General features: G+C 31.8%; 2 long non-coding RNA genes across 5 annotated transcripts; both read left to right on the top strand.

Moving 5' to 3' along the window:
* The first annotated feature begins 7,523 nt into the window (after positions 1-7,523).
* LOC115883693 lies at positions 7,524-11,623 on the top strand. 4 transcript variants are annotated; one of them, XR_004050431.1, is made up of 7 exons: positions 7,534-7,745; positions 8,675-8,798; positions 8,914-9,115; positions 9,186-9,312; positions 9,375-9,487; positions 10,656-10,739; positions 11,555-11,623. It is a non-coding gene; the product is annotated as an uncharacterized LOC115883693 (long non-coding RNA). The 4 variants fall into 4 exon arrangements; XR_004050433.1 differs by lacking the exon at positions 8,675-8,798 and having other exon boundaries at positions 7,524-7,745; positions 9,375-9,574; XR_004050432.1 differs by lacking the exon at positions 8,675-8,798 and having other exon boundaries at positions 7,525-7,745; positions 9,375-9,474.
* A 99-nt stretch (positions 11,624-11,722) lies between these two features.
* On the top strand, positions 11,723-12,363 carry LOC115883694. Its single transcript, XR_004050434.1, has 2 exons — positions 11,723-11,757; positions 12,282-12,363. It is a non-coding gene; the product is annotated as an uncharacterized LOC115883694 (long non-coding RNA).
* The last annotated feature ends 14,778 nt before the right edge of the window (positions 12,364-27,141 follow it).

The following is a 27,141-nucleotide window of genomic DNA, read 5'->3' as shown; positions in this document are numbered from 1 at the left end:
TTACCTATGGAGCAGTTGCTTGGTACACAAAACTAGAGCAACGTACAGCAAGGCAAAACCTGTGCAAAGTACAGAAACTGGCATGTATCTGCATCACAGGTGCCATGAGAACATGTCCAACAGTAGCAATAGAGGTCATCCAAGATTGTCATCCACCACTGCACATTGTCGTCGGTAGTTATGCCAATGCGACAATGATTAGAATGGTCATTGACCGAAACAGTACTGAAGAATTTTCAGGTCAGGGGCTTGGAACACCCTCAAAAGAAGATTCCACTTCTCCAACACTCAGTGGATGACATACCAAGAATTTACAACTTTGAGAAACAGTAAACTTGTAGTATTGAGTAATAAAAGGATTGGGAAGGAAGAAACGTTTGTTCAGCATGTAAAAAACCATACCGTAACGTGGTATACTGATGCTTCCAAACCAAAGCAGGGATAGGGATAGGAATATATGGGCCGAAAACTAAAAACTCTGAATCAATGGTCTCCCTAAACCAGCATCCTTCAGGCAGAAATCTATGCTATCAAAAGATCCGTACAATTTATCTTAGAACTACCGAAAACAGGAAATAGCCATCTTATCCGATAGTCAAGTCAGCACTAAACGCGATCAACTCAGTAACCATCAATTCGAAGTTGGTCAAAGAATGCAAATAAGGCAAAGCAAATAAAGTCCTCGTACTCTCGGTTCCTGCTTACCAAGGAATAGAAGGCAATGAAACAGCAAATGATTTAGCTAGAAAAGGAGCGAACACTTCACTAACTGGGCCAGAACCGTTCTGTTTTCCAAGCGGGAACCAACTGAAAGCGAAACTGAAGAACCTGGAAGACTCCATCCGTAACCTAGAATGGTCTAAGACACTCGAACCTCCAACGGTCTAAGATAGGGATTTATCGAGCGATTCATCAAGTCCAGTAGCTTGATGTTTTTAGAAACTACTTGACTTGGCTTGAAAAACCAAGTATTTTACTCGGTATTTTAGATTCTCATTACTTGACTTGATTTTCAGTCGTTAGTACTTGATATTAAGCAGTTTCAAGCTACTTGATATTACTTGATTGCATCTTGTCGCACTGCGCATAATATAATAGTGATTGGACATCGGTCATCTAACATCGATGATAATATCACTTAATATTATGGATGCTGGTAAAACAACGGTTAAAAAATATTAATGTTTTTAAACATCAATGGCTAGTCTTGACACTAATAAAAATAAGATACTTAAGTGTGAAGTGTGTCCAAATAAATACAAGTGTGAAGTGTGTCCAAAATCCCTATCATATGGCCTAACTATATGTAGATAAAGCACTTGACCGAATCATAATCCACCTTTTGATATGGTTTCCTTGCTTTTCAGAAAACGACGCATCAGCAAATTCAAAGTGACATTTGTAAATTAAGTAATACTAATATGATCTCAAAAATCTCAAAACTATTTGCATACAAAAATTGTTTAATTTTGCCTTCATAGTTGAATCAACACAACTTTGGAAACAAGTGACTACAAGACGAGGCTTTTGCTTACACAGACTATGCTGTTTGCTTAATAAACGAAAGATTGAATTTAGCGCCACTATTTGTGATGAAAGTGAAGGTAATCAAGTAGCTTGACAGAAATCAAGTAGTTGTGGGCAATTGCTTGACACTTAAAGTACTTCAAATTGTAACTACTTGACTTGAACTTGACTTGATTTCTCACCTTATCACTGAGTGCGCCGAGACAACGACCGTTCGTGCCATGAACTTTGGTACGGCTGATGATGAGGATGGAGAGCTGACCTCGGTAGAGTCGTCTCAGATACTGACTTTTGTTAAAGCCCTGAGACTGTATGATGAGTTATAGTTCGTTATAACTCAAGAAAGGGGAACACAATAGATCTGTAAGGTCGCGGTGATTAACTCCCCTCCTAAACATTCTACAATCTGCAATATAGAATTTATTAAACCGCGTATAAGTGAACAGCGGCAACGTAAAGTAAGTCAGTGGTGTGAAAATGCAAATGCGTATAAGCGAAACACCGTAAAACGATGGACTTCTCTAACCTAGAACATTTTCCGTGTTAATCCTACCAAGTACGGCTCTGGCTTGCTTCGGCTCCCCGTATTTGGTGAAAGAAATTTTTGAATAAGGGTGCACTATTCTGAAATTTGCCGGATAGTGTTCCCCATCGCTCCGAATAGGATATGGGATTGTTAGGAAATTATAAAAAGCAGGCGCCGCCGCCGACTAGAAAGCACCCCATTCGTTCCGATGGAATATTCTGCATTAGATATGTACGGAAGATATGTGGGGCAAAAAAGCGGCGGGCGTTTGTAGATAAATGAGACGAACGGAGGGAGCAAGGAACTTTTTATGTATGGCAAATAAGCCGCTTTGTACTTGGTCTGTTCAGAATTTTCGTCATTACATTGAGTGAAAATAAAACATCAACATTTTTAAAATTTATGCTTTTTTTAAATATCGAGGAACTCTTGTATAGTGTTATTGAAGGATAAAGTTTACTATTGTATATTGTATCGATAAACATAATTTATAATATAGTATTATATTTTTATTTGTTACTTTAACAAGTAAATATGAAATATTACCTAAATAATAAAATAATGTATTTTATTATAAATCATAGGGGTACAAAAGTGGCTCACACCTATAACTTTTTTTATTTTTTCAGATAAAAACAGAGATTTCGTATGTTAGTATATGACATAAACTAGGATTGATTGACGCATTCAATCATTATTGGTCACTTCCTGTTTCATATGAAATTACTGAAACTTTTGATTTCTAAATTGCACCCTCGGTATATTTTTAATTTATTCAATAGAAAATGACACTCACACTGAATAGAATGACATATCATATATCAACTTTTGACATTTTCACTTAAAAAAATCGTATTTTAAATTTCAATCTAGAGTGCCATGGCTGTTAAAAACAGTAATTTTTAATCAAGGATCCTTGGAAAAATAGATTTGATCGTCTAATGTTTTTCGTGTCTTGTACTGACCGGTTAAAAGATGCCCAAAGATCGTATTCTTAATCATATCTCAATTTTTTCAAATGGAACAAAGGTTGCTTCTTAGCATATTTGGAAAAGGCATATTTTCACGAATAATTTGGTACCACACACTTGGTATTTCGAGTCAAATTGTCGTTATAAACCGCATGTTACAATTTCAAATAAACAATATGCGAAAGTGTCAAATGTTGACATATGATGTCATTCTATTCAGAGTGTCATTTTCTATCGAAGTAAAAAAAATACCGAGGGGGTCATTTAAAAATCATAGTCATTTCAAGTGAAACAGGAAGTGACCAAAAACAATTGAATATGCCAATCAATCCTAATTTATGTATATGATACAGTTAAGGTCCGATATTCGGTTAATATATCAACATTAACCGGGTAATCTCGATAATAACACACAACAAAATAACCAAAAACCTAACCAAACCCAAACATTAACCTGCTAATGTCGATATTAATCGAACATCGGACTTTAACCGTAACATATACAGATTGTTAACTGGACGGTTACTTATTGGGGAACAGAATGGCAACACTGCATACATTCCAAATGAGTACTAAGTTAAGCTGCCGATTCATCCCGTAGCGTCGTCTCTCGACGAGCGGGCCGAGGTTGCCATATTTCAACCAGAAAGCTCTTGCCGCGAGTAATAAATAAATTAACAACCTGTATACTACCACCAAATTTCATGTTTTTATCTGAAAAAATAAAAAAAGTTATAGGGGTGAGCCACTTTTGAGACGCACCCAGCAAATGCATTATTTACCCGTCTCCTTGCATAAATATGTAGATTCCGTTGTTATCAGAAAATATCAATCTTTCTAATCACTTATTTAGGCGTCATATATTATATCCGACAGTAGAGATATGAAAGTTTTTTATTTAACTTACTTGAATAATATGCAATAGTATTAATCAAATAAACTAGTCTTTCTCATTCCCCCATTAGAATGCACGAATAGTTAATATTATACTGTTTATCATTTTCATTTTGAAAATGTTTTGCGCAATAGTAATTTTTAACAAACGTAGAAATTTTAAAGCTTCTTGGTCGTAACCCCATTAGCTAACTCTGTCATTCTGTATATTTGCAATTATGGTGTAGCCTCCATCACATATTTATACTCTCTTTGTAGTTGGGCCCATTGTTGTATACTGTTGGCTATGCGAGCCAAAGTTATCCCTGCTAATTTCTTAATATCATTGTCCCATCTCAGGTTTAATCTTCTTCTAGGTCTCTTCATTCCTCGTGGGTCCATCCTTCTTCCCAGGTGTCCTGCTCATTGCCACTTGAGGGATTTGATTCTATGGATGACATGTATTACCTGGGTCTTTTGTCGTATCCCTTCTATTATATTTTACGGTCTTTTTTGGTTATTCCAAGCATATTTCGTTCCATTCAGCGTTGTGCGACCTCAAGAACGGTAAACTAATAGGATTGCTCATCCTCATAAGACGTACGTTCGCCTCATCCCGTGCTTTAGCTGACAGTTGTGACGTCATTGTAGTCCTTGTCATGATAGTGTGTATTATTGGTTGCCTAAGGTAAACTTACAAAAACAACAGCGGAGAAATGTCGAGTTAATTATTTTGTCGATTTTAAATATCAAAAAGGTGTTTTTAAAGTTTTTAGAGCTATAGAGTGTATAAATACGTTCATTTTGTGTTGTGGATTGTGACTAAGTGCTTATTAAGTGTCCACGATATTATTTATTAATTATTTTAAAGCAAACTATGAAGTACTCTAAAAAGAATACCTGCAAAAGGTGAGGCTGGGAACTGCTGTTCTTAAAAATGCATTATCCGGGTATTTAATACGATTTATACAGTTAATTTTCTATACTTCATACATATAAGGTGTTTAAATAAATAAACTAAATAATGAATGTTTTGCATACGGCAACCAATAATACACACACTATCATGACAAGGACGACAATGACGTCACAAAGCGAGGAGTTTTCGCATGCACCTGGCAGATACTTTCGGCTGAATGAGCAGTCCTATTAGATTAACTGTTCTTGGTGCGACCTGCAGTTTCTTTATAATGTCCGTTTTTCGCATGCATAGGTCATGACTGGTAGTACAAATTAGTCGAATGTATTTTCTTTAGATAAAGTAGCATTCTAAATTTGAATAAGATTGAGTTTCTTCCATAAGTACTCCATACCAACTTCATTCTTCTGTTGATTTCTGGTAGTAGAGATCTCAAGCTGTGTATTACTTGTCCCAAATACACAGGGTTGTTCACCACATACGACACGGAGTATTGTAGCTAAACGATTAGAATGTTACAAATTGTAAGTTTTGAGTTCGTTTAAGGACTATGAGAGCTACAATTTAAAAATATTTTTACAAGACGCAGGGCTAAATAAGTTAAAAATATTATAGTTGTTTTTTTAAATGAAACACCCTGTATATTATTCTATTTTTAGATTCTACGATTGAAATAAAGATAAATTTGATTAAGATTTATCACACTTAAACCTTACCGTTTTTGAAATATTTTCAATTTTGTGAAATTGCAGTAAAAAATTTAATGCCTTTCATTTCTACAAGGGTATCAAAGTATTTAATACCGTATGATAGAAAAAAAACGGCGTCCAGTTGGCTGGGAAATGACGATCAATGACAGTTCCCATATAAAATGACAGCGATCTTCATTTCATAGCCATCGCTAACGCAGTTTTTTTTCGATCATACGGTACTAAATATTTACTGAAGATTATTATTGATCAGATATTGAGTTGCAATAATAAAAATTATACTACCTAATATAGTTTACTACCTAAAGTAAATATAGTTTATTATTAGTATTTTTAATATTTTTAATAATTGTTTTAAGAAAGGCTGAATAAAATATATTTTTTACTTATTTATATCTCTGAAACTATCGAAATATATTTATTCATATCTTAGGATTATGTAAAGTGACCTGAAAGGAAGCCGAAAATGCAATAATATACAGGGTGTTCCATTTAAAAATCACCCCGATCCACTCGACTTTTTCGAACCACCCTGTACAAGTTAAAATATTTTTCTGAAATACATACTAATGTATACTTTAGGTTTGCACTTTTTTTCCAAGTTTTTTTATTCTAGGAGCTACAGATGCCCGACGCACTTTTGCCGGACCTTGTATTATGGAAGCTATGGAAGGAAACAAAATATAAAACATCATCTACCTTACGAATAAATATTGTACGTGTACGTATTTCTGTCAAAACTACACAGTACCACGGCCACATAAAGAAAGCCAGCTGAAGAAATTATGGTAAGGAGTGTCCAAATGAGTAGGTGCACGGACATTGTCTACTTACAAAAGCTTTTCTCTGACAGACGGAGCCGGTATCCGTATTTCTTGCGAGATTTACATAACAATTATTTCGTTAAATAAAAACTAACCTCCTTATAAGGACTGAGTCTTAATCGACCGCGTGAGGTTAAATATGTGACCCGGGTATTATTAGCGAGAGAAATATTAAACATATGTTATTTACTTCATTCAAACTAACGAGACTGACAAACTAGATTTTATAATACCGATATAAGTTCTAACATCAACTGATAAAAACATGCGATATTTAAAAGTTTATACAGGATGATTACGACGATGGTAGGTTAAAGGTTTATACGGAACCGTTGATAGGATATTTTATAAAATTGTCAAAAACATGACATTGAATTGGTATAGTCTGTCCAACGGAAGAATCCCTGACAGTTATAGGTGTCTGCCATTTTAATTCAAAGGCAAATTGTTTTATTTGTCATTTAAAGAACAGGCTATAGATCACGAATTGGTAAAATGAAGAAATTCAGCATATTGAAAGTTGAAATGCGGTTTATATGTTAAGGAAAGTCCATATCACATATTATGGACTGAAGAAACCGGAAGTCTCTTCTTCAAAGTCTTCTTCAAACAATTTTTTTTAGTCTTCTTCAAACAAAATTTCTTTTTCAAAAATGTAATAATATACCGGGTGTTCTATGCGAATACTGTGTCTAACATAGTAACGCTGAAAATAATTTAGGCAGATGGTGTCTTTATGTAAAAATCCGAACAATCAGCAGTTCTTCATAAATATATCTCTGAATTATAATACGTACTTTATAGTTTATACCAAAGACATCTAAATAAAAGGAGACGAAACAATTTACATTTTACCGCGATCAGGAACCGTGTTGCACAAAAATCGATGATGCCAATTTTAAGTGACCGGTGGTAGATTTCGGCTGATTACGGTTTGAGTTCTAAATGCTATTGTCATTACAAGGTCATTATTAGACTAAATATTTGTGTAGATATATAATTTTAATTATAATACATTAATTATACTAGGATTATACCTTTGAAATTATTATTAGTTTTCTAATTAAATTATATTAAAATTACGATTAAAATATATTAGGGAAATTACTAAAACAATCCGGCATCGCTACGGATTAATTTTACTACGAATTGTCGGAATCTGTAGGAATTACGCTGACATTTGACGTATTAATTCAACTTTTGTCCAACGGAGCATTGTTGCGAGTTTTCTGCGACCGTTGGAAGTGTTTGTGGATTTCGGACAACTTTCGAATAATTATTAGTGTTTATTGCAAAGAAAACTATTTAAAGTAGTTTTTTAACTATCTACAATGGTTCGCCAGTGCATAGTTTGTTAAAGGTGGACTATTCTAACTCCTGATTGATATTTGGACGGTAAGTGTTATTACATTTTTTTACCTTTAGCAATGCCTTTACAGTAGCGTATCTAAGTACTTTTAGTTATAAGTAGATTATTACAAAAATACGTATATTTTCTTATTTGCTGGCGTTTTTGATTGTGAAATTAGACTTATCCTTAGTTAGACCTCAGGCAAAAACCTTGGCAAAAACCGATCTACGTTTTTAAGTCAATTATTTTATGTATTTGTCCATTTTGCTGTTACAGTTGGTGGTAAAAATGCTCAGGGGTAAATACTGGCTGTTCTCAACTTAACATTTAAAAACCTTTTTTATATTATATATCTAAGTGCCAACTAACATATCTGAAACCGCTATAAATATCTTAAAAATTGTGTATGTTATGGCTAATATCTGCTGAAATAAAACAGCTGTTGCTAGTATAGGTAGTTAATACCTGAAATTTGAACACGATTTGAACATCAAAATTATTCAGTTATATTCTATATTAACTATGTACCTTATTATGGCTAAAGCAGTGCTTAGTATGCTAAATTAGTATGACAAAATTAGCTAATGTTCAACTAAAGACATTTAATTTTTATAATTACTTCAGACTTTGGCTAGATAATTTCCACATTTCTCCCCCAATGTTGAAAGAAAACTGTTTTTGCAATCTAAATATTAATTTTATTGAACTCTAGTTAACATTAGCAGGTTTTAGATATTAGCCGTAACACATATGATAGATCTATTATTTATTTATTATAAAAAATTCTATAAGTAATTACCTAATAGGTAAGGTTTAGATATAGGTATTCAAAATTCAAATTAAAAAAGTTAATAAATTAAATAAAATTATAATGATGCTTCAGTACTTAAAAAATATGCATTGTTTTGAATGATAATGATAAGCCTTACTTATGATAATTCTTTACTCTTTCATTTATGATATTTTTTTTTAGTTTTGGAACCCTTTACACTTTTACCCACACTTACCTAAACACCCACACACACACAATTCACAGGCGAGTACATATCTGGTGTTTTAAATAGAGGAAAATAAACCTTGGAAAATTTTTCCTTTAGGTTAATTTTTCCTTTTTTTTTACCGCATATTTTTATTATTTTACATATATTATTAAATAGATTTATAATACTTAATATGTATGTGTTGCATATGTAACCAATAGTACTTTTGTAGCGTTCCTATAAATACTGAGCTTAGACAATGATCGATTTCACTCTTGAATTTGAAAAATCAAACTAACGTGTGTCCAAATTTGTTCTGATGATTTTGATAAGAGCAATATTATGATCGCCGAATTAACTGATCGAAGGCAAATAAGACCAAATTCTGAGCCTCAAATAGATAGTACCATTTTTGCTGGGGCTTTATCATACAGGTAAAAAGCAGTCAAATACATTTTAACAGTTAATAAATAAGTATTGTACTAATATTAGTATTTACTCTAGGTTTTCTTCTAGTTTGTACCGCCACCCAAAAAATGTTTTAGGTAAATGAACCTCCAGACCAGCTGAGGGACTAGAGAAGGTCCCTACCTAGTCCCGCGATTGGCAGTTTGGCTGGCCCCTCAAATTTGTAAGAACATTGATACATTTTATACATGTATTTTAATATTGATAATTAATTAAAATTCACAGGATTTTGCCTAAAATCATACAAGATAAACTAGCCCTTCTCAAGAAGCCCTTCCCTCAAAACAACAGAAACGGCATTGGAAAAAGAAGTTGGAATTAACCAGTATGTGCTCTTTGTAAGTGTATTCTGGATGTTTGACTGACAAGGCTTAAAAGCTCTTGTATTTTTAACAGAATGGGAATATAGCTGTATTCATAACAAAGTAATATATATAATATAATAATAATATAAAATGCTAATGTTTATCTGTGTCGTCTCTACTGAAGTAACGACTTGCTCTAGAAAGTTGCTTTTTTTACTAAAAGATAGCTAATTGGCTCATCGCCGGATTTTTTATTTTTCATTTAATTAAAAAAAATAATAAGTATTTTTTTTTCCTGATGTCGTGGCGGATGCGCCAGGCTTCAACTAGTATGTAATATATTTTAAATGAAATACTCTCATTATAACTATTATTGTCAAGTAGTGTACTGTGCCTTATTGAATACAGGTGTACACCCTCTTGCGAAGTATTTACTTTTTAACATACAGGGTGTCACAATAGTAAGTTTAATTTTGACATATCCAGGTATTCTTTAAAAAAAAATTGAGACGCGAAATTTCGTAGACACAATTTTTGCGGTAAAAATCTAAATACATTCTTAATCATACTTTTGACGTAACTATAGTAGACGGGATACTTTGACACATTGAGCTTTTTCAAAATAACATTTTTTCTGCTTTTGTTTGCCGTCTTAATTATTTAAAAATTGACATCTCTATCTTTCTTGCAGAAAAGGGGACACTTTGTTTATGTCATTAGCAGTAATAGATTTCAAGGAAGCTGTTATAATATTTAATAGAACAATATAACGTAATATAACATTACTAATATCACTTTGTATCTTATTAATTAAGCACTTTATGGGTTTACTCTCCTATCTTAATTTTTATAAAAATACGAGACTTGTTGCTTCTCATTGTCAAGCTTTATCGGTCGAATATCCAGAAATCCTGTATAATTAACATAGCTATCTTTTATTTTATATGTTTTGTCAAGGATATGTTATTTGGAATTATCTTCCACATTATAAGATCATAAACTACATAATTTTTGCCATAGTGTTGGTTTTTGTTTACATATATTTTCTATGAGTGAGCTTCTGTTTTGCACTAGAAAACATTCTCGCTTAATGATAAATTTAATACTATAGAAGGAAATTATTAGTATTTAGGAAAAAATTAAAAACGAAAATAGGTTTTATTGAAAAATTAATTATTAATGTTTTTTTGTTTGTTTACAGCATAGTAAGACAATCCTCATCTTCTGATCTCTCAATAGTTGGATATTTATTATCTCAAGAAAGTCGTCAAAGTATCAGAAAAAGGTAAAAATTACCTCTACATTATATACAAGGTGGTGCCTCTCCTACGACGCGGAGGCTCCAAAGAGAACGGTGGTTTTTATCGTTAATGTAATTTTGGGAGCATATGTAGGATAATGGAAAGCATTTTATAGAAATATCAAGAGTTCTGCGGGGTGTCCCCAAAAAAAGTTATGCATCAAAGTTTTTTTTTGTAATGGAACACCTATATATTAATTGATTTTCGGATTCTAGGAAAGAAATAAAGGTGAGTTTCATTAAAGAAGCATATGTCTAAAATGTAAGGCTTGTCATATTTCACATTTGGTGAAAATAATGAATAAACTTTAAATTTCAATAACAGCTACCTAGATGGAAATTTACTCATTGTATATTTAACCAAATTAAAATTTGACCTTAAGCATTCTATTAATTGATGAATGCACACTGCAATTAAAAGATCGGAATAGTATTCTGGGTGTTCAAATAAAAGGGAACTTGCTGTGTTCATTTCAAATAAAAGGGAATAAAATTACATTTTAGTCCAATAATGAAATTCACCTTTATTTTTCTCATAGAATCCGAAAATCAAATAATATATAAGGTGTCCCATTCCAAAAAACAAAACTTTGTTGTGTAACTTTTTTGGCGACACCCTGTAGAACTCCATATTTTAAAAAAACACATATTTTATCACATTTATATGTTTAAATGCTCTAAATTAACCTACATATACTCCCAAAATTTAATTTCAATACAAACTCTTTCTCCTTGGTAGCATTTAAGAGGCGCCACCCTGTATCTTAAGTAAAATTGTGCATAAGTTATTTTAATTTCAGAAAGAAGTATGTTAATGAGGCATTATAATGATATTATGTAGAAATTTAAGTCTTGTAAAAATTTGGAAACAAAGAAAATGAAAAATACATACTTTACAAATAGGTCTTAGAAGATTGAAAAATAAAATAATATCAATGCATCAGTTAATTGATTACTTAAAAGAAAAAATTTGATAAGTGTATCAACTGAATTGACCATTCAGGTATGAATATAGATATGCAGGGTGACATTTTAAAAACATAATGGTTATAAGTCAAAGTAAAGTAATATATGTGAGGATCCAAAAAAATATAAAAATCAAGTAAAAATCGCCAAAAGCAATTTCTCATAATTGAAGCTGTATCTCTTACTGTTTCTGAGATCCCAGTGCTTGTAATTATTATCTTGGACACACTATTTTATGTATATATTTGAGTGGCGGGCGGAGGGGAACTATAATAATGTTAAGTTATCAGCCATTTAATAATTTAGTCCTACAGCCATTATGTCAAAATCTGTCCCCAAGATTCGTTAACAAGTTTTAAATTTAGTTCTGGTCTAATTTTGTAAATGATACACTAATCCATATGACAGTGGCATAAATACGATTAATGGAAGGTTCTAATTTCCATGACAAGGCCAGGTCTAAATTTTAAAACCCTTTAGTGAATTTGGATGTGTGTCTAAAAGACTAATAATAATATTATAGAGATATAACATTAATAGAGATAATATATGTTTTTTTAGGCTTCCTTAGCTGAACCAGTACAAAGTATTTTTGAAAGAATGTTAAAAGGACCTGCCACACAAAAATCCAATCTTCTGCTACTATCCTTTGCTTTAACATTGTCATTTTATTCGCCGAAAACATAGAATTTTATAAGGGATACATAAACTGGCCCAGGGTTTTCTTAGGAGGCCTCTAAATTCCATTTAGTTTTCAACAATATTTTTGATATTTTTAACTCTCAGAATGGATTTACAATATTCATATAAAAAAATTATCAAAAATATAAGAACAACATACTTTTTAATAATTTTGAAATAATTAAATTGTATATTGGACTTACTTTAAAAAGAAAGGCCAACCATAGTCACAAAGAAAACGGGATTTTTGGGCTTTCTAATTTGTATGGAAAGCTTACAACGTATGTGTAAATACTATGTAAAAAAGAAAATCAATTATTAAAATATATTTTGGACTAACTGGTGGAGGTCCACGTATACAAAAAAAGCAAAAACGGAAGATAATATATTCAATGTAAAAATGAGAAGAGCATTGTGGGATTAAAAACATGATGGTGATAGATTGTCTAAAAACTAATAGGAATACTGGTATTGTAAGTACTAACCTTTCATTGTGTTTTGAATTTTTATTACTTTTAAGAGAATTCAATATATTTAGATATTTTTCAGTCTCAAAACAAAAACTGATGGTTACAAAGAAACAGAAGAAAAGGGAAGATATTAATTTACTTCAGACAAAAGGCTGTTCTTTTGTAATATAGAGATGGGCAAAATTCAAAGTAGTAGTATTCAAAACAGAGAAGAACATAAGCTAAAGAAAAAAAGGGTTGTTAGACATTGAAATAAAAAGAACAGTAAAGTTCTCAAAGAGAACTTATTTAATAATTTTAATTAGTGTTTATATTGTAATGTAAAAATGTAATGTATGTTATTTCTGAATAAAAAGACATTTAATAATGATATTTTATAGAAATTAATACTCAAGAGATTTAATAACAACATAAAACATGTTTAGAATAAGTTAAAAAAAAATATTGCCCTAATCTTTCAAAATAATTTATTATTTCTTCTTATTAATAATTTGGTCCATATTTATTTCATCTAACGGCAGCAGCTCTTGTTCAGGCATCATTCTGGCTGTATTGTGTAGCACATTGAAACAACAAAATCTAAAAAATTTAAGTACATACATTAAGTTTTTTAAATTTTGTTCTATAATTGAACAGATAATATTTTTTCTTAACAAACTGTTGTGCAACAATAACTGACATTGCATTTTGTAATTTTGGTTTTATACCATAAAACACATATTGGAAAGTGGCGTTTCCATATAACGATAATTCTGAAACATTTCTTCAGCTGTATTTCTGCATATATCCCCTCAATGCATATGCAATCTCACCTTATAACAGATAATAAAATAATTTAATAGAGTATATGAACCCTTTGAATATTATCACATTTAATTTTAAAAATTTCTTTTAATTCATCTTTTTCGTAATATATTTCTGAATTGAATACCTACTCAAATATTTAAGGAATATATTTTATATAAATGATCTAACAGTAAGTAAATATACGGACCACTAACCAAGCAGGATTTAATTTGAAAAGTCACCAGTCCCCAAGCGGGTCCTTAATGTCCAAAAATGGTGGCTTCATGCACAGACCCATGCCAACAAGCAATCAAGTCTATAGTTTTAAGACTAGCATTTCCAGTAATTTAAATGTTGGGGAAAATAATGCTTTTCTATTTCTAAATACCTCTCCATCAATACCCCCTGTAAAGTATAAGAAACCTTGTGCTGATAAATATTGAAGAAAATATATAGGTACTTACCAGGTGAATGTTTTCTTACATTGTGTTCCATCAACTATCCCTATAATCCCAGGAAACCCAAATATACTATAAAATTGTTGTTGATTTATGGCAGTTATGCTGTTGTTTCTGGAAATACTAAAGAACAATGGTTCAAAGTATAAATATAATTAATTTATCTTACATTAGATTTACTAGCATTCCAACTTACCTCTCATTTTGATATTCTAGATTTTGTTCAATTAAACCGAGGTAATTAATAATGATATATATTACAGTGTCGTTTAAAAGTCTCTGTCCTAAAAACTTAAGGAGGTTCATTTCTTGGCAATATGATTTTTCCTTACATCCATTCTTGAGGAAATCCATTTTCAATGAATATACCTACTGATCGACGTCTAGGATATCAAAAGTAATCATCGAACTTACGTAGAGGTATCATAATACATTTTTTAGCTTTCTCAAAGGAATAACAATAATTCTTCCTCGTAAAACAATATTTTTGTGTCTAAGATAGGTTAAGTGACCACTAGCCTGGAAATTTGACCGCTTAATTTAAATATAAATTCAAGTTAGATTAAAGCATAGTGCAAGAAAATAAGCTAAACATAGTGTTAAGTTTTGCTTAAAAAACTTGGTGCAAACGCCCCTACATTGTATATTATCGATATTACTACGTATATTACAAATTAAAATTTAAATTAAAATACACAAAATAACTATTTTAAAATTTTTGATAAAAAAACACCACACCACCGTCACGCCACTGATGGAGTGAAATGACAGAAAGAAAGACGAAACACAACCGTATTGTCATATTTATGTACCTATCTATTTTTAACTCTCATAAAAGTTTCAAACTATGTATGATTCTAAAAAATTGAGTTTTATGAATGGAGTGTTCTGTCTACCTATTTAGATGTCTTTGGTTAATACCCTACTAGTGTGTACCCGCGACTTCGTTCGCGTCGAATTAATAATTTGTAATGGTGATAAAGCAAAGCAAGAATTTCCATTAACATACAAACTGGATAGAATTTTCTCACATTTTGTCAACATGAGAATAAACAATATGGCGATATTATTATATAACTTGGTAATATTTGAGGGATAGTTTCATATCGTTGGAATTTGACTTTCGAGAAATCCGTTTGCTAAAAATAAGCTTTTTACGTCAATTAGTTTAAGCAGAATCATGGTTGATCAATTACCCAACTTTTTGGAACACCCTGTATGATTTTTTAAAAAATTTCAAAATATGTAAAAAAACAAAATAACTTATGCTTGTCCAAGCGTTTTCCCGAAAGACTAACCGTTTTTTTAAATAACAATTATTGTAATATTTGAGGCGCGTTTCATCCTCTTGGAATTTGAGATTCGAGAAACCCCTCCTTATCGAACCCACACCCCACAGTCAATCCGTTTGCCAAAAATCAGCTTTAAACGTTAAGCAGTTTAAGCAGAATCGTGATAACTCAATGGTCATATTTTATGAAACACCTGTATAAATTTTTAAAAAATGTTAATATATGTAGGTAAAACAACAAAATGAAATATACCTGTTTAAGAGTTTTTCCGAAAAACTCACCGGTTTTTAAATGATAAATATTCTAATATTTGAGGGGTGGTTTCATCCCCTTAGAATTCTAGATTCGAAAAATCTCTTCTTATCGAACCTCTACACCCTAAAGTCAATCCGTTTTCCAAAAATCAGCTTTTTACGTCAAACGCTTTAAACAGGATCGTGATTAATCCATGACCAGATTTTTCGGAACACCCTGTATACATTTTTAAAAAATTCTAAAATATGTAAAAAACAAAATAAAATACACGTGTTTAAGCGTTTTTTCGGAAACTTGACCGTTTTTTAAATAAAGAATATTGTAATATTTGAGGGGTGGTTTCACCCCCTTGGAACTGGAATTTCGAAAAATCCCATCTTATCGAACCTCTACACCCTAGAATCAACCTCTATGCCAAAATTGAGCTTCTTACGTTGAGTGGTTTGAGCAGGATCGTGATTAATCAGTCACTTAAGGATTTTATATATTAGTATAGATATTGTCAAGAGCAAGAATTTAAGTATTTATCATAAAAATAAATCACCCAATATATTAAATAGAATATATTTCTATAAACATAATATTTGCACAATAAAAATTAAACTAGAACAAGTTGACGTCAGACTAAGATCTGAAGATGAACTTTGTTTAATTCTTATTGTTGTAAATATCAATATGTAGAATAATTAAAGGGTAAATGAGAAGAGAGTTTTGGGGCTCTCGGGGAGAAGGAATCAAGAAGTCACGCTGTTCAGTTGAGTTGAGTTCTCCAAGTATCATAATAACAGCAAAGTAAGTTTATAATTTTTTATATATTTTCTCTTAGTATATTTTATTGGTCAAAAGGTATTCTACTTGACATTTCTCCTACCCGAATTAATGTATTTAATTCTTTAATAAATTTATACTTTATTTTTATATATATTGATTTTTTCAATGATCTTCGATACCTAAAACGTCCCTAGCCGCAACCCTCTAAAACGGGGTCGCGACAATATATTGAGCAACATTATACTTAATAATAAAATAACATATCTAAATTTATTGTATATATAAACATTATAGGAACTTCAAAAGAACTTCAGAAGAACAATAAGAGATAACATCACTAGTTAGAAGAGTTTGATTTCAACCGCTAGAAAGTATCAATGAACTTTCGCATGTAACATGATTTTTTAATTACTGTTAACGAGTAAAAAAAATCGGTACCGAAAGAACCGTGAATTTTTATTTCGAGTCCCGGTTCTTTGATGTCTCAAAAGAACCGGGAATTCCCGGTACTTTCGTTACCGGGATTTTCCAGTTCTGAACCCTGTGTGTATGACTATCTGTATAGTTTGAAAATAGCATCTATTTTTATAAATTATTTAGAAGTTTTTTCCCAAACCCTAGATTCATTCAAATCTTTGTTTAAAAGTTCCAGCTTTCATTTCCCAGTATAACTCCAGTAAAGTATTTTTAGTTAATTCTCTCTAAGTACAGAAACCATTGAGAAAGTTAATTTCCTTTTCTTTTTAACTTACTGCCGGTTTCCTCGAAGGCAAACCTAATTCTTCATTTAAGTCTTCTTAGCCGTGGGCGGTAGTTCCCAGATTATATGTTTTGACAAATACATTAGTGAAACCTAACCCAGTACTGTGCGCATAAAAAAGGTGTGACGCTTTAATGGTCTCTAAAATGACAAAACAATAGAGAGAAATGAATAAATAATAATAATGAATTTTAAATTAATAAGATAAAATAAAACATTAGTTCCATCTTTTTCTCATTTTTGAAATACTGCCTAGTGCTTATATTTTTTAATTGTGAATATTTGTCAGAAAGCTTGGACTTTTGTCAAAAAGCTTGGATTTTTAATGGAACACCCTGTATATTATTTTTTATTAGATGAGAAAGAAATTAACATTTTTTGTATTTAACATATTTCAAAATTTTTATGGTTTTGCAGATATGCGCAATATTATTTCATATGGCTCCTTCAACGGTAAAATACGAGAAAAAAATTAGAGGGTGGTTTTGGTAAAAATTTACTGTGGTAAATGCCAATATGAAATATAAAACCGCGAATATCTGCGAAACCAATAAAAATTTTGAACTAGTCGGAATAGAAAAATGTTTATTTTTAATTCTCCATCTATTGAAAAAATAATATACAGGGTGTTCCATTTAAAAAAAAAACGAAGAAAAAATTATTTTAGATTTTAGAAAGTTTGGCGTAGAATTTTGAACAACCTGTATGATTTACGATTACCATAATATATAGCAAAGTAAGTACAGACCATCTAAAGCAAACTCCTAATATAGTTTTGATTTCAAGACCGATTTCAAGCATGACTGATTTCAAGCATTTTTAATATTTTTTTATGAAAAGCTGAAAAATATATATTTTCATTTATTTATTAATATCACTGAAACTATCGAAATATATTTACTCATATCTTAGGATTATGTAAAGTGATTTGAAAGCAAGCAAACAATGCAACAATATACAGGGTGTTCCATTTAAAAAAAATCATCCAGATTCACTCAAACATTTTTGAGCCACCTTATAGAAGTTAAAATATTTTCCTAGAATACATCCTTATACTTTATATTTGCACTTAAACAACATTTTAAGGTTTTTTATTCTAGGAACTACAGATGCCCGACGCATTATTGCCGAACCCTGTATATTTACTAACCAACGAAAAACACCTGAGATGAAACTAAAATGGGACACTCTGTACGAACGCGAAAAAAATAAATAAAACTTTCAAATTTATAGTAAAATTTAACAGTATTTGGAAACAATTTCCAAACAAATATTCTCAAAATTGAGTTTCAAAAACAGTTTTATATTCCCGAACAAATGAAATCGATATTTTGCAATTTAGGATCAAAAATAATTATTTCTAAACAATATTTCGCTTTTAGCGTGTGGAAAGTTCATCGAAAAATCAGTGCGTTGTTGTAACTTTATACAAAATTGCTATGTGATTTTGAAAAACTTGACTAATTTATAAAAAAACTGGGCTTGGAACACCCTCAAAAAGAAAATTCCATTCCTCCAACTCCCAGTCGATGACATATGACATACAAAGAATTTGCAACTTTGAGAAACACCACACTGTAGTATTAAGCAATAAAAAGGATTGGAAGGAGAGAAACGTTTGCTCAGCATGTAAAAGACCATATCATAACGTGGTATACTGATGCTTCCAGAACCAAAGCAGGGACAGGGATAGGAGCATTTAGGCCGAAAACTAAATACTCTGAACCCAATGGGCACCTACCACAGCATCCTTCAGGCAGAAATCTACGCTATCGAAAGATGCGTACAATTATTTATCTTAGATAGGAACTATCGAAAACATCTTATCCGAAAGTCGAGCAGCACTAAAAGCGGCGCGGCGATCAACTCAGTAACCATCAATTCGAAGTTGGTCAAAGAATGCCTAGAGAAGCTGAACAAATTAGGCAAAGAAAATAAAGTCCTCCTACTCTGGGTGATAAAAGGCAAAACGATCTAGCAAACGATCTAGCTAGAAAAGAAGCGAACACTCCAGGAACTGTACCAGAACCGTTCTGCTTTCCAAGCGGAAACCACCTGGAAGACTTCATCCGTAACCTGGATTGGGAATCCTCCAACGGTCTAAGAGATCCTCAGAACTTACGACCGAGAAAAATCAAGGATTTTCCTTGATTTAAGTAAGAACATCTTCGGATTGTCATGGGGTTTCTAACAGGGCATTGTTTCCTCAACGAACACCTCAGTAGATTGAAGCTGATAAACAACGGCGAATGCAGATTCTGTCGGAAAAATGGAGAAACACCAGAACACCTTATCACTGAGTACGCCGGGACGACAACCATTCGTGCCATAAATTTTGGTCTGGCTGATGTCGAAGATGGAGAGCTGGCTTCTGTGGAGCCGCCTCAGATACTGGCTTTTGTGAAAGCCCTGAAACTGTATGATGAGTTATAACCCGCTATAACTGAAGAAAAGGGAACACACAATAGATCTGTAAGGTCGCGGTGATTGATCCCCCTCCTAAACATTCTACATTCTACAAGAGTCTATTTAGATACCCTCTTAGTCGATAGACCATTAACTACATGGCTGAGGATTCCGGTTCGGGTTTCGCTTAAACAAGTAGGCTCCGTCCACACATGTTTTACTCAACTTGTAATAACTTTAAACAATGTAAATATTCAGAATAACAAATGAAGTTTTGGGACTTACTTTAATCATTAAATAGATATTATATTTATTTATCTGGATAATCCACAATAAATTTGTTAATTTGTTCGTTCCTAAAAAAATCTTTGATTTTTCTGTCCTTTAATAGTTAGGTTTTTATCGTCGTGTATAAAACAATATTTTTTTCCATAGCGAGTTACGTTTTAAAAAATATTCAGAAATTATTATTTCAAGGAATTGATTATGAGTAGAAAAAATGTTGTGCTGGATTGGCGTTGGTTTCTATGTAATTTGACAAATAAATATAAAGCTGTCTCTTTAGTTGTCAGTTTTGAGTCAGTATTTTTTAATTCTCATTCGTGTCGATTGTTGATTGAATGAGGCAAGTAGGCTCAAACGAAATAAGTAAATTACCAACAGATATTCTGGCTGAGGTGACAAACGCCATATACAAACTACTTCCATTTAAATCCCGAATAACTTATGAAAAGGAATACAAAATTTTCAAAAATGGAAGCAATTAAAAACGTATGAGAAGAAATAAAGTTTTTAACCTATCCTTGGTGTTAAAGTGCATTACTTAATATACCCTTGCGTAAGTAAAGTACTATTTTGATAGATATAAGGCAATTTTAACGGTTGCTATGGAAAAAACTAAATAACGTAATCTTGTCTAATTGCAAGGGTTGCTGATTTTGACCTAATTCAAGCAATGAATATGGACTCTTTTTTAGTTCAAAAATATGATTTTCATCGAGAAGTAAATATAACAATTAAGAGAGCTTTAGAAAAATTATCAAAGCGAGTGTAGTAATTAACTCCAGATCGAATCTATAAATTTTTAGTGCGTTGCGCGATAAAAAAGTTATAACTCAACTGAACGTAGGTACAAAGCAAGTTTTAATGCAAACAGTTCAGCTTTTTTATCGATGCCCGGCGCGGCCCGGCTTTTATGTTCAATTGTGCTTTTAATCTCTGGTTTTATACATAATTTATTTTTCAACATGACAACCCGTTTCCATCGAAAACTTAATTAGGTTTTTATAGGTTCTCTTTCTGAATGGTTTAAATATTCAAGAAAATCAAATCGAGAACATCGATTCGACTAATAATATCATCAAAGTATTTGGTATTAATCACATTATAAAGAGTGAGTCTGAAGTACAACATTTTGACCTGAAACACATACAGGGTGTGATCTCTTCCTATTTCAAGCGGAACTAAGTAATCATGAACAAGAAATTTAACTAGCTATTATTCAATACTATGATATGATTCATTAGAATATATATATGTGAAAATATTACGTAGATATATGATATATCCTAATGAATCATATCATAGTATTGAACATAAAATACATTAAATTTTAGTTCATAGATTAATAGTTTTCCACTTTCAAACGAAAAGAGATATGAAATTGAGAAAAGAGATTACATTTAGAATTGTTTATAATGGATATTCTCCTTCACTAGTTGATAAATAATAGAAAACGTAGGTATAGCTTAACGATTTCTGAAAATTCGACTTTTCAAGTGGAAAGATACAAAATATTTCTTTTCAATACCGTTTGATAGACAGTTATTCCGTGGTTAAAAGGAATTTTTAAGAATGTCAATTATAAACTCGTGTATAGTGCTAATAATAAATTACAACAATTCTTAGGTAATCCAAAGGATAAAACACCTCTACTGGTGCTGTCGAGTATTTTTGAAATTTCTTGTAAAGATTGTAATCAGAAATATGTTGGGCACACTAGAAGATCAATATTAACTAGATTTAAAGAACATTTAGCTCAGATAAGATATGGTAGACCTGATAAATCTTGCGTTGCCGAACATATTGTTGATAAAGAACATTGTATAGATCTTAATAACTTAAAACATTAAAAATAGCAAATACAATTTGTCTCAATAAATGTAAAGATAGTATGAACAGAGCCAACGGTCCAATTCCTTCAAGTTCTTGTTCCTACTACTCTAGTGGCGGAAATCTAACTGTTACGCTCGGTGGGTTCTGACTCGGTTGGCTAGATCTTGCCACGCCCACTCTGTGCCCACTGAGCGAGTATATAAACGCTCCAATTGTAGATTGTATTTAGTTTATAATCATCTGATGATGCTAATATGAAGAAGCTAGAAACGCGTCCAGTGTAAAAGTAAATGTGTTTGGTGTATTGTGCTGATTTAGTGCTTTATTTTGCTGTGTAACACGAAAGGTTCCAACCTCAATTTGTAATTTTGTTTGTTTCTTTTCAACAAAAGATAGTGGATAATCGTTTTTACTTTGTAGATTTCCTTTCCAGTGGCAAAAAATAGCCTTTTCAGGATTTATTTTTTAGTATTACTTTTTAAAAATTGTAAATTAAATTAATTGTACAGGAATTACAGAAATAGTTTTTCAACGCCTAATGAAATCTTATTAAACACAAACGTTCTTTTTACAATATCTACAAACCCTACCGTAAACAGAGAATTTAAATTCCATACTAAACATTAAAATTTAGTCAAGCGCGAGTATAGCAATAACTAACTATTACAAAAGATCCATCTATACTAATTTCCAATGCGACTCTGTACCTATACCGGTCGACGTTAATAGTGTATTTGTCTGGCTGTTACTAATTGTTGTCCTGTTATGACTAGGTGACATCCTGAAAGTGCAAATCGGTTAATTGTTTGGTCGATTTACTTAATATTATAATGCTTAAAGGAGGGCTCAGGTCAGAGAAGAGGCAAATAATTAACAGTTTCAGGCTCCAAATCAAACATACAACGTTTGGAATAGTCTATATTGTATGAAAATAAACAGAAATGGTTTTAATTTTTTATCAAGTTGTCAATATGGAAGTATCTAGAAAAAGGTCTGAGTATTTGGCCAGAGAAAGAAACATTTGGAAAAAATAAACTGTATTTTTGTACAATAGTAGAATCTCTAAACGAAAGCTATAGCTTGTCAAAAAATGTAACAAGGTTCTTCCCCTATACAAAGTGGGGAGATTCCGGAGATTTAAACAAAACCGCTAGTTATTTTAGTGTTTGTGGAAGTACCTATTCAACAACTTTGTTATAAATGATATCTAAACAATATTTATAGTGACCGTATCCATCAATAATAAATATTTTTGTTTCCTGTAAATACTATGATGACTTGGCACCGATATTATATTCTGCTAATTAAAATTTTATATACAGGGTGTTCCAATATTCAGTGGACACAGAACTACTTCGTATCTTTGGAATCAAAATAAGTTCATTGGACAAAAATTTCCTCTCAAAAAAGTATAGCTGTTTTATCCGTTAGAGGTCACAAACTTTAAAAAAATAAAATGTTTTAAGATATTTTAAGAATTGATACTCCGATTTAAACACTTTGGGGTGCCTATGTTTGCTAAGCGCTTTAACATTTGAGGTTCACAAAAATCAAGAAAAGATATGGGAAGGGTAAAAACTACCCCACCCTACAAATTTAGTAGAAATATTTTCCAACTTCACCATCATTTTTTTCGTTAAATAAGTCCTTCTGATATGTAGACAATTGATTAATTTTGTAAAAAACACACTCATACTTTTTGAGGAAAAATATATTTTTCCGAACCTGACTTTCGACACATCAAGCTAATATGTAGGCCGATAAAATCTATTATGCGCTAATAATCTAGTTAGCGAAAAAATATGGAATTTTATGTTAGTATCATTAAATGATATTTGACAACAAGCTTCATAAATTTTAAATTAATTAACGTTCAGGTTTATTTTTGATGCCCTCTAACCGATAACAAGCACTTTTGTATACAGCTAAATTGTGGCCCATTAACTATTTTAAAAATGCAAGTTGCCTAATAACTCACAGAATATTAAACCCCTCATTTTGTAGGTCTGTTTTGGAAAGAATATTCTCCATTCTTTTTCAAAAGAGGCAAAAAAATGTAGTAAGTACCATTTTTTTCCAAAAATAAAAAAAAAAAAAAAAAAAAAAAAGTATTTTCTAATAAAATTTTAAGTGTAGGGGTGGGGGTAGTTTTAACCTTTCCCATACATCCTGATTTTTATAATAATAGTTGTTAAAACGCTAGGCCAGAACATAAGCACCCTAAATCTCATTCAAATCGGAATATCGGTTCTAAAATATAATACAGGCTGTCCTCGTACTTACGGCAGAAGAAGTCTTTAAGAAACGACAGTTTGCATATTATGGGCTCTTAGGACAAAAATCATAACTCGAGAATGTTTTTATTAACATAATTGGCCTTATATTAGATTTGCTTTTTTGCTGAAAACATGGTCATACATTTACATAAAATATATGGTATATACAGGGTATTCAGATGTAGAATGCAGAATGTAGAATGTTTAGGAGGGGAGTTAATCACCGCGACCTTATCGATCTATTGTGTGTCTCCCATTTTCAGGGAGTTTATAACGAGAGTTATAACCTCATCATGCCAGCCTCATAACCTTATCACATTTTATGAAAAGCCAGTATCTGAGACGGCTCCACAGAGGCCAGCTCTCCATCCTCGACATCGATAAGTTCGCTAATGGTCGTCGTCCGGCGCACTCTAGCATAAGGTTCATCACAAACGGATCGCCGTTGTTTCTGTTGAACTCCAACCAAAGATTGTTTTTACAAATCAAGGAAAACCTTGATTTTTCTTGGGTCGGCAAGTCTTAAGGAACTTTTTCATGTCTTAGGACTGCTGGAGGACACCCATTCCAAGTTACGGATGGAGTCTTCCAGATTCTTCAGTTCCGCTTTCAGTTGGTTCCCGTTTGGAAAACAGAACGGTTCTGGTCCAGTTAGTGGAGTGTTCTGCTCCTTTTTCAGCTAGATCATTTGCTTTTTCATTGCCTTCTATCCCTTGCAGGCAGCACCAGAGTTAGAGGACCTTATTTTCTTTGCCTAATTTGTTGAGCTTCTCCAGGCATTCACCAACTTCGAATTACGGTTACTGGAGTTGATCGCGTTTAATGCTGCCTGACTACTGGATGACAATTTCCTGTTTTCGATAGTTCCTACTATAAATTGTACGCATCTTTCGATAGCGCAAATTTCTGCCTAAAGGATACAGGGGTAGGTGCCCATTGAATTCAAAGTATTTAGTTTTCTGCCCAAATACTCCTATCCTGTCCCTGCTTTGGTTTTGGTTTTGGATGCATCCGTATACCACATGATGGTATGGTCTTTATATGCTGAGTAAGCGCCTCTTTCTTCCAATCCTTTTATAACTCAATACTACAGTGAGGTGTATCTCAAAGTTGTAAATTCTTGGTATGTCATCCACTGGGAGTTGGAGAAGTAGAATTTTCTTTTGAGGGTGTTCAAATCCCTGAGTAGACAAGTCTCCCAGTACTAATTCCGTTAGTGACAATCATTGTCGCATTGGCATAACTAACTACCGACGACAATGCAGTGGTGTTAGGTCTAGAACGACCTCCATTGCTGCTGTTGGACATGTGCTCATGGCACCTATGATGCAAATACATGCCACTCTCTGTACTTTGCACAGGTTTTGCCTTGCTGTACGTTGCTCTAGTTTTGTATACCAAGCAACTGCTCAGGTTACAACTGCTCATATACATCCAGCGCAAAATGTTAGGGGCGCAGCCCCACCTATTTCCCGCCAGTCTTCTGCATATCATGAGAGCCTTTGTGGCATTGCTGGTAATGTTCTTAATATGCCTGTTCCAGAGAAGTTTACTATCCAGGGTTATTCTCAGATATTTCACTTCCTGTGATGGCAGTATTCTAGTAATCCATCTAGATGGATTCTTTTCAAGTTTCTCAAACTGCTTCGGTAAATGGCACTACCATGGTTTTATCTGAGTTAATACCAGCCTGACAGTCCTGCACCATCTCTCAGCGATGCGGAAGGGTGGACTTATATGTGTTTTTGAAAGACCCAGTATACAATTTAAATTATTTACAATTTTTTTCAGTGATAAATCCAGTTCAGTTTTGGTGTAATTAGAAAAAGCAACAGATTGCTTAATCAAACTGAACACATTTTGAAATCAATTATTAAACCTTCAATAATAGAACAATATTTTATTAAATATGTTTTTTTTTTTTGACTAAAAAAAAAAAAAAAAACATTTTTTATTATTATTTTGTAGAGAAAGAACCGGTATATAATAAATGCACAATCCTGAAAACCGTTTTACGAAGTTAAACTATTGAATGAATTAGACTATCGAATCGTTACTGAATGAATGATTTCAACTATCGAATGGTTTCATTCGAATAAAATCATTCATTCATTTTATACTAAAGCATATGTGACAACTCGCCGTGCGACTAAATAAATGGTTATAAATAAAAAAAAAAATTGAAATTTAGTATTCGTTCGATTTTTGTCTGCGTCAGTGCATTATTAGTTCTTCCAAATTTTTATAACTTGCCTTCTAAATACTGTGCTATTTTGCGTTTATTAAAATATTTAAAATACTAAAGTAGTAGTGTTTTTTTTAATTGACGATTATGTGCAGGTGGTCAAAATGTTTCCGAAAATTTGTGTGATTTTCCGATCTTCCAATTATTTAATTTTATACGGTATATGGTCTATTTTTTTAATGGAAAATTTTAAATTAGTTAATTAATTTTTTAAAATACAGTATTTGTATTTTAGATAATATGAATTAGTTGGACTTAATAATCATATTTAAGTAATGTGGTAATGTGGTTAAGTAAATGGTTACTGAACTCAAATTTTGGGATGAGAAAAACACGACGATTAAAATTTTACACGTGCCAATTTAAAAAAAGTTAACGATATTTGTATTTTGTTTAAGCTAATTCTCTTACATGTAGATTATTTCATTTATTTTTTAAAGTAAAATGCTAGTAAAAGCAAATATTATTTTTAAATACTAATACAAAGTAGTCAGCACACACATAATTATTTAGATTTCTAATTTTATTTATATTTTCTTCTATTACACTGGCCAATGCTTAGAAAATTCTAATAAATGTTGTTATTTCTATGATTTTAAAATGGTTGTTAATATAAATTAAATATTCTGTAATTTTGTTATTATTTCTAATAAAACCAACGTCACACACAAAAAATTTAGAGACTATATTATTTTTAAATAGGATCTAATATAAACAATTTGGACTTCTAATTTGTTGTTAATATTTCGCTACTACTTAAAAAAAATGTTTATATTAAATGATTTTAAATTTTGGTGTTAGGTATAACAAAATTATTACTGTTATTATTTATTTATTAAACAAAAAAAAAAAAAAAAACATTAAAAAATCATTTTCTCAAATACGTAACTGAACGAAGTAATTGAT

This window comes from Sitophilus oryzae, unplaced genomic scaffold (assembly GCF_002938485.1).
Source record: "Sitophilus oryzae breed Bouriz unplaced genomic scaffold, Soryzae_2.0 scaffold_1976_pilon_pilon, whole genome shotgun sequence".
NCBI lineage: Eukaryota > Metazoa > Arthropoda > Insecta > Coleoptera > Curculionidae > Sitophilus > Sitophilus oryzae.
This window is presented reverse-complemented; position numbering and strand designations above follow the sequence as displayed.